Below are 8,040 nucleotides of genomic sequence, written 5' to 3' on the forward strand. Positions count from 1 at the left end.
CCCCCATTACCCCATTAACCCCATCCATAAGGGGGTTCTCCAGGCCCATAGCCCCCCATTACCCCATTAACCCCATCCATAAGGGGGTTCCCATGCCCATAGCCCCCCATTACCCCATTACCTGTCCCCCCCAGGCCCATAGCCCCCCATTACCCCATTAACCCATCCATAAGGGGCTCCCCATGCCCATAGCCCCCCATTACCCCATTACCTGTCCCCCCCATGCCCATAGCCCCCCATTACCCCCCTCTGTGCCCCCCCCATGCCCATAGCCCCCAATTACCCCATTAACCCCATCCATGATGGGGGTCTCCAAGCCCATAGACCCCCATTCTCCCCCTCTGTGCCCCCCCCATGCCCATAGCCCCCCATTACCCCATTAACCCCATCCATAAGGGGCTCCCCATGCCCATAGCCCCCCATTGCCCCCCTCTGTGCCCCCCCCATGCCCATAGCCCCCCATTACTCCCCTCTGTCCCCCCCCCAGGCCCATAGCCCCCCATTACCCCATTAACCCCATCCATATGGGGGTCTCCATGCCCATAGCCCCCCATAACCCCCCCTTTGTCCCCCCCCAAGCCCATAGCCCCCCATTACCCCATTAACCCCATCCATAAGGGGGTCCCCAGGCCCATAGCCCCCCATTACCCATTACCTGTCCCCCCCCCAGGCCCATAGCCCCCCATTACCCCATTAACCCCATCCATAAGGGGCTCCCCGGGCCCATAGCCCCCCATTACCCCATTAACCCCATCCATAAGGGGGTCCCCATACCCATAGCCCCCCATACCCCCCTTTGTCCCCCCCCAAGCCCATAGCCCCCCATTACCCCATTAACCCCATCCATAAGGGGCTCCCCAAGCCCATAGCCCCCATTACCCCATTACCTGTCCCCCCCCCCATGCCCATAGCCCCCCATTACCCCCCCTCTGTCCCCCCCCCAGCGCTGGAGGTGCTGCAGTTCGCTCGTGACGCGGTGGTGGCCGAGTCGTGGCTGGTGTCTCAGGAGCCGCTGGTTCGTTCTATGGAGCTGGGGGGCAGCGTGGCCGAGGTGGAGACCCTCATCAAGAGGCACCAGGGGCTGCAGATGGCGGCGGCTGCCTGGGAGGAGAGGATCCATGCGCTGACACGGCTCACCACGGTCAGTACATGGGGGGGCTTATAGATAGAGACCCCCCATTGGGGTGATGGGGACTTTCATAGTCACTGCTGGGGGGTGGGAGAGGGGCTGGTGGTCTCTGGGTCCCCAGTGTTACATATGGAAGGGAGGAGAGGATCCATGCACTGACACGCTCACCACGGTCAGTACGTGGGGGGGGGGGCTTATAGATAGAGACCCCCCCTCATTGGGGTGATGGGGGGACACAGAGTCACTGCTGGGGGGTGGGAGAGGGGCTGGTGGTCTCTGGGTCCTCAGTGTTACACATAGAAGGGAAAGGGGGGGGGGACCGGGACCCCCCTGGAGCCCCATATTGGATTCAGAGTGTGGGGGGGGGGGCAATTCCCCACCCAGACCCCCCCATTGTGGTGATGGGGACCCCCATAGTCCCTGCTTGGGGGTGGGAGATGCTGGTGGTCTCTGGGTCCTCAGTGTTATACCTGGAAGGGTAAGGGGGGGGGACACTGGGACCCCCCTGGAGCCCCTATAATGGGTTCATGGTTTGGGGGGGGTCCTCATAACCCCCCCATTGGGGTGATGGGGACCCCCATAGTCACTGCTGGGGGGTGGGAGGGGGGCTGGTGGTCTCTGGGTCCTCAGTGTTACATATAGAAGGGAGGAGAGGATCCATGCACTGACACGGCTCACCACGGTCAGTTAATGGGGGGGGGCTTATAGATAGAGACCCCCCCCACTGGGGTGATGGGGACCCCCATAGTCACTGCTGGGGGGTGGGAGAGGGGCTGGTGGTCTCTGGGTCCTCAGTGTTATACCTGGAAGGGGGGGGGGACATGTTAGGACCCCCCCCCAGAGACACCTTGGGACCCCCTGGGTCCTATATATGGGTTCATGGTTTGGGGGGGGGGGGGGTCCTCATAACCCCCCCCACTGGGGTGATGGGGACCCCCATAGTCACTGCTGGGGGGTGGGAGAGGGGCTGGTGGTCTCTGGGTCCCCTGTGTTCCATATGGAAAGGAGGAGAGGATCCATGCACTGACACGGCTCACCACGGTCAGTTAATGGGGGGGGGGGGCTTATAGATAGAGACCCCCCCATTGGGGTGATGGGGGGACACAGAGTCACTGCTGGGGGGTGGGAGAGGGGCTGATAGGAGGGGGGGGGGCTGAGGTGGGGAGGGGAGGGCACATATTAAGGACCCCCCCCCAAGCTCTCCTACCTAAGACCCCCCCCTATAATAACCCCTCCATGACCCACCCCATATGAATGGGAGGAATGGGGGGGGCTGGGGGGGGGGGGATCATATTAAGGACCCCCCACCTCATAATAGACCCTCCCTTGACCCCCCCCCCATAATAGCCCCTCCCTGACACCCCCCACCCCATAATAGCCCCTTCCTTGACCCCCCCCACCCCATAATAACCCCTCCCCTGACACCCCCCCATAATAGCCCCTTCCTTGACCCCCCCACCCCATAATAACCCCTCCCTGACCCCCCCACCCCATCTGAATGGGAGGAATGGAGGGGGGGGGGGGGCACATATTAAGGACCCCCCACCCCATAATAGCCCCTTCCTTGACCCCCCCACCCCATAATAGTCCCTCCCTGACACCCCCACCCCATAATAGCTCCTCCCTGACACCCCCCACCCCATAATAGCCCCTCCCTGACCCCCCACCCCATAATAACCCCTCCCTGACACCCCCCACCCCATAATAGCCCCTCCATGACCCCCCACCCCATAATAGCCCCTTCCTTGATGCCCCCACCCCATAATAGCCCCTTCCTTGACCCCCCCATCCCATAATAACCCCTCCCTGACCCCCCCACCCCATCTGAATGGGAGGAATGGGGGGGGGGGGGCACATATTAAAGACCCCCCCCCTTCCATTGCAGCTGGAGGAGAAGGAGAAGCGACGGCGTGAGGAAGAGGAGGCGAGGAAGAAGAGACCCCCCACGCCCCGCCCCCAGCAGGAGGAACCCGGGGGGGGCACCCCAATGTCCCCCCCCCAGGGGAACAGAATGGGGTGGGGGGGGGGGAGACGCAGAGGTGAGGGGGGTGGGGGGTGGGCAGGGGGTTAGAATGGGGGGGGGTATAATGGGGGGGGGTATAATGGGGGGGATATAATGGGGGGGTATAATGGGGGGGTATAATGGGTAGATATAATGGGGGGGGGATATGGGGAATATAATGGGGGTGTATGGGAAATGGGTGGGGGATATAGGGGATATAATGGGGGGGGATGTTATGGGGGGATATGGGAAATAGGGGGGGGATATAATGGGGGGGATAATTGGGGGGATATGGGAAATGGGGGGGGGATATAATGGGGGGGGATATAATGGGGGGGATATGGGAAATGGGGGGGGGGATATGGGGGATATAATGGGGGGGATATGGGGGATATAATGGGGGGATATAGGGAGGGTATAATGGGGGGGGGGATGTAATGGGGGGATATGGGAAATGGGGGGATATGGGGGATATAATGGGGGGGGGATATAATGGGGGGGGGGGATATAATGGGGGGGTATAATGGGGGGGTATATGGGAAGTGGGGGGGGGACATGGAGGGGGGATATGGGGGATATATGGGGGGATATAATGGGGGGGATATAATGGGGGGATATAGGAAATGGGGGGGAATTTGGGGGATATAATGGGGGGGTAAATAATGGGGGGGGATATGGGGGATATAATGGAGGGGGGGTATAATGGGGGGGTACATGGGAAGGGGGGGGGGGATTATGGTGGGGGATATGGGGGATATAATGGGGGGGATATGGGAAACGGGGGGGGTTGGATATAGGGGATATAATGGGGGGTTATGGGGTTTATAATGGGGGGGGACATGGGGGATATAATGGGGGGGGTACATGGGGTGGTCTTTGGGGTCTCCATGGGGATCTTAAGACTTACTGACAACCCAATTTCCCCCCCCCCCCCCCAATCCCCCCCCAAAAATCAACACCCCCCCCCCCCCCCATTCAGGGCCCCTGGGCTGCAGATGGCAGCAGTCAATGGGATCAGCCCAGACAGCGCTGCACCTCAGGTAAGACCCCCCCCCAAATTAAAGCCCCCCCCCAAATTAAAGCCCACCCCCCAAATTAAAGCCCCCCCCCCCAAATTAAAGCCCCCCCCACTTTATACCTGTACCCCCCCGAACCCCCTTAAGAACCCACAGTTGTAACCCCCCCCCCCCCCCCTTTAAATCCCCCATAGGTGCCAACAGGGCTGATCAATGGGGCTCAAGAAAGGGGTCCCAGCCTGGGGGGGTCACCCCGTGGGGGGGGGGTCCCGACCTCAGACCCCTCCCACGCGGCCACGCTGCCCCCCGGCCCCCCCGGCCCCCGAGAGCCTGGAGGGGGGGCTGTGCAGGAAGCACGAGATGGAGGCGCAGGGGAAGAAGGCCCCAAACCGGTGAGGAAACCCCATAGATCCCCCCATAGCCCCCACATCCCCCCATAGCCCCCCATAGCCCCCCTATAACCCCCCATAGCCCCCCATATCTCCCTTATAACCCCCCTATATCCCCCCATATCCCCCTTATACCCCCAAAACCCCCCATATCTCCCTTATAACCCCCCTATATCCCCCCTAAATCCCCCTAAATCCCCCCATACCCCCCCAAAACCTCCCCATACCCCCCCCAAATTCCCTCATATCCCCTCAAAACCCCATATCCCCCCATAACACCCCCAAAAACCCATATCCCCCCCATATCCCCCTATAAACCCCCAAACCCCATATCTCCCCCCTTAACCCCCATATATCCCTATCACCCCCCAACCTCCCCCCACCCCCCCCCAAAACCCCCCCAAATCATCCCATATCCCCCCAAAAACCCCATATACCCCATAACCCCCCAAAACCCCATATCCCCCCCCATATCCTCCTCCCATATCCCCCATAACCCCCATATCCCCCCCCCATATCCCCCCATAACCCCCCCAAAGCCCCATATCTCCCCCCATAAACCCCCATAACCCCCCCAAAGCCCCATATCTCCCCCCATAAACCCCCATAACCCCCCCAAAGCCCTATACCCCCCCCATATCCCCCATACCCCCCAAAGCCCCATATCTCCCCATAAACCCCCATATATCCACTATCACCCCCAACCCCCATCATAACCCCCCCAAAGCCCCATATCCCCCCCCCCATATCCCCCCATAACCCCCCCAAAACCCCGTATCTCCCCATAAACCCCCATAACCCCCCCAAAGCCCCATATCTCCCCATAAACCCCCATATATCCACCAAAATCCCATATCCCCCCCCATATCCCCCATAACCCCCCCAAAGCCCCATATCTCCCCCCATAAACCCCCATAACTCCCCCAAAGCCCCATATCCCCCCCATATCCCCCCCCCATATCCCCCCAAAGCCCCATATCCCCCCCCATATCCCCCTATAACCCCCCAAAACCCCATATACCCCCCCCATATCCCCCCATAACCCCCCCAAAACCCCATATCCCCCCCATATCCCCCCCCATATCCCCCCATAACCCCCCCAAAGCCCCATATCTCCCCATATTCCCCCATATATCCACCAAATCCGCCCCCCCCCCCCCCCAGGTCCTGGCAGAGCGTGTACTGTGTGCTGCGGGGGGGCAACCTGAGCGTCTACAAGGACGCCAAGAGCGCCAGCCACGGGACCCCCTACCACGGGGAGCCCCCCGCCTGCCTGCGGGGAGCACAGTGCCACCCCGCCACCGAGTACAAGAAGCGCAAGCACGTCTTCAAGCTGGGGTATGGGGGGGGGGGGGTCATATGGGGGGGGGCATAGGGGGGGAGGGGGGCATGGGGTGGTCACATGGGGGGGCATGGAGGGTGGAGGCATGGGGGGAGCATGGGGGGGGAATGGGGGGGAGGGCATGGGGTGGGGGGACATATGGGGGGGGACTGGGGGGGTATGGTGGGGGAGGCATGGGGTGGGGGTCACAAGGGGGGGGGTCACATGGGGGGGCATGGGGTTGAGGGGGGCATGGGGGGGGTCACATAGGGGAGTCACATTGGGGGGTCGCGGGGGGGGGTCACATGGGGGGACATGGGGGGGGTGGGGGGCATGGGGGGGTCACATAGGGTGGGGAGGGGGATGGGGGGGTCATATGGGGGTGTATGGGGGGGGAATGGGGGGTTCACATGTGGGGGAGGGCATGGGGGGGGCATGGGGGGGGAGGCATGGGGTGGGGGTCACAAGGGGGTGTCACATGGGGGGGGAGTCACATGGGGGGGATGGGGGCATGGGGGGGGGTCACATAAGGTGGGAGGGGCATGGGGTGGGAGGGGGGAGTCACATGGGGGGGGTCACATAGAGTGGGGGGAAGACATGGGGGGGGAATGGGGTGGGTCACATAGGGTGGGGGGGCATGTGGGGGGTCACATGGGGAGGGGGGCATGGTGGGGGAGGAATGGGGGGAGGCATGAGGGGGGTGTCACATAGAGTGGGGGGTGAGAATGGGGGGGGTCACATAGGGTGGGGGGGGAATGGGGGGGTCACATAGGGTGGTGAGGAGGGGCATGAGAGGGGGGGTCACATGGGGGGGGAGAATGGAAGGGGGTCACAGAGTGGGGGGGGCATGGGGGGGTCACATAGGGTGGGGGGCAGCAGCTGAGCCCCATTATTTCATGGCTGGGGGGTCTGTGGGGGGGGGGGGGGGTTCCCATTCCCCATCCCTCCCCACAGGCTGAGCGATGGCAAGGAATACCTGTTCCAGGCTAAGGATGAGGTGAGAGCACAGGGTGGGGGGGCACTTCTTTTTTGGGGGGGGGGGGGGACACATGAGCTCCCCATGGACAGCTCTGACGTGTCCCCCCCTCCCCTTTTAACGCCCCCCCCCAGGCAGAGATGAGTGCTTGGCTCCGGGTCATCCACGCAGCGGCTGCTCTGGGGCCGGGGGGGCCACGAGAGGGACCGGCATCAATGGGATCAATGGGATCAATGCCTGGAGGGGGGGGGGGCAAAGGGATGACACGGGCTATGAGCATGCCCCCAGTGCCCCCCCCACAACATGGGGAGGGACCCCCCCCTCTACGAGGCCGCGAGGGGAAGGAGAGGGAGAAACGCTTCAGCTTCTTCAAGAAGAATAAATAAGGGGGGGGGGGGGTGTAATTAAAATGGGGGGGGTAATTAAAATGGGGGGGGTCCTGCAGAGCTGATGGAGGGACATGGGTGGGCAGTGGGGGGGGGGGGGCTCCCCAAGAGCTGCTGTACCTTCCTGCCCCATGGTGGGGGTCCCCATGATGTCCCTGCAGCCCCACAGAGCTGGGCTGAACTGCAAATAAAGAGGATGTAGAGAGTGGATGGAGTGTGAAATGGGGGGGGGGGGGGACAAGGGTGGAGATGGGGAGGGGGACTGGGATGGGAACAGGGATAGGAATGGGGACAGGGATGGGATGGGATGGGATGGGATAGAGATGGGACAGGGATGGGATGGGAATGGGATGGAGGTGGGGATGTGGATAGGATGGGATGGGGACAGGAATGGGATGGGGATGGATGGATATAGGGACAGGAATGGAAATAGGGACAGGGATGGAAATGGGGACAGGAATGGGATGGGACTGGGATGGAGATGGGGAGGGGGACAGGGATGGGATGGGACTGGGATGGGATGGGACTGGAATGGGGACAGGGATGGGATGGGATGGGATGGGATGGGATGGAGACATGGATGGAATGGGAATGGGATGGGATGGGAATGGGATGGGACTGAGATGGAAGTGGGGATGTGGATAGGATGGGATGGGGACAGGAATGGGATGGGGATGGATGGATATAGGGACAGGAATGGAAATAGGGACAGGGATGGAAATGGGGACAGGGATGGGATGGGACTGGGATGGGGATGGATGGAAATAGGGACTGGGATGGGGAGAGGGACAAGGATGGAGATGGGACTGGGATGGGATGGG

The 8,040-nt window shown here is 62.0% G+C and overlaps 1 pseudogene across 1 annotated transcript in view; it reads left to right on the plus strand.

The window, feature by feature from the left end:
• LOC146751153 (spectrin beta chain, non-erythrocytic 2-like) overlaps nt 1-7,427 on the plus strand; it is a 15,445-nt pseudogene extending 8,018 nt beyond the window's left edge. The window contains exons 2-9 of the transcript XR_014941850.1: nt 912-1,141; nt 3,015-3,168; nt 4,111-4,171; nt 4,253-4,271; nt 4,342-4,539; nt 5,701-5,874; nt 6,812-6,854; nt 6,968-7,427. The product of XR_014941850.1 is annotated as a spectrin beta chain, non-erythrocytic 2-like (transcript). The remainder of the gene's footprint in view (nt 1-911; nt 1,142-3,014; nt 3,169-4,110; nt 4,172-4,252; nt 4,272-4,341; nt 4,540-5,700; nt 5,875-6,811; nt 6,855-6,967) is intronic.
• The last annotated feature ends 613 nt before the right edge of the window (nt 7,428-8,040 follow it).

Source organism: Coturnix japonica, unplaced genomic scaffold, assembly GCF_054131305.1.
Source record: "Coturnix japonica strain WE unplaced genomic scaffold, WE-NBRP24 Scf124, whole genome shotgun sequence".
NCBI classification, from domain to species: domain Eukaryota; kingdom Metazoa; phylum Chordata; class Aves; order Galliformes; family Phasianidae; genus Coturnix; species Coturnix japonica.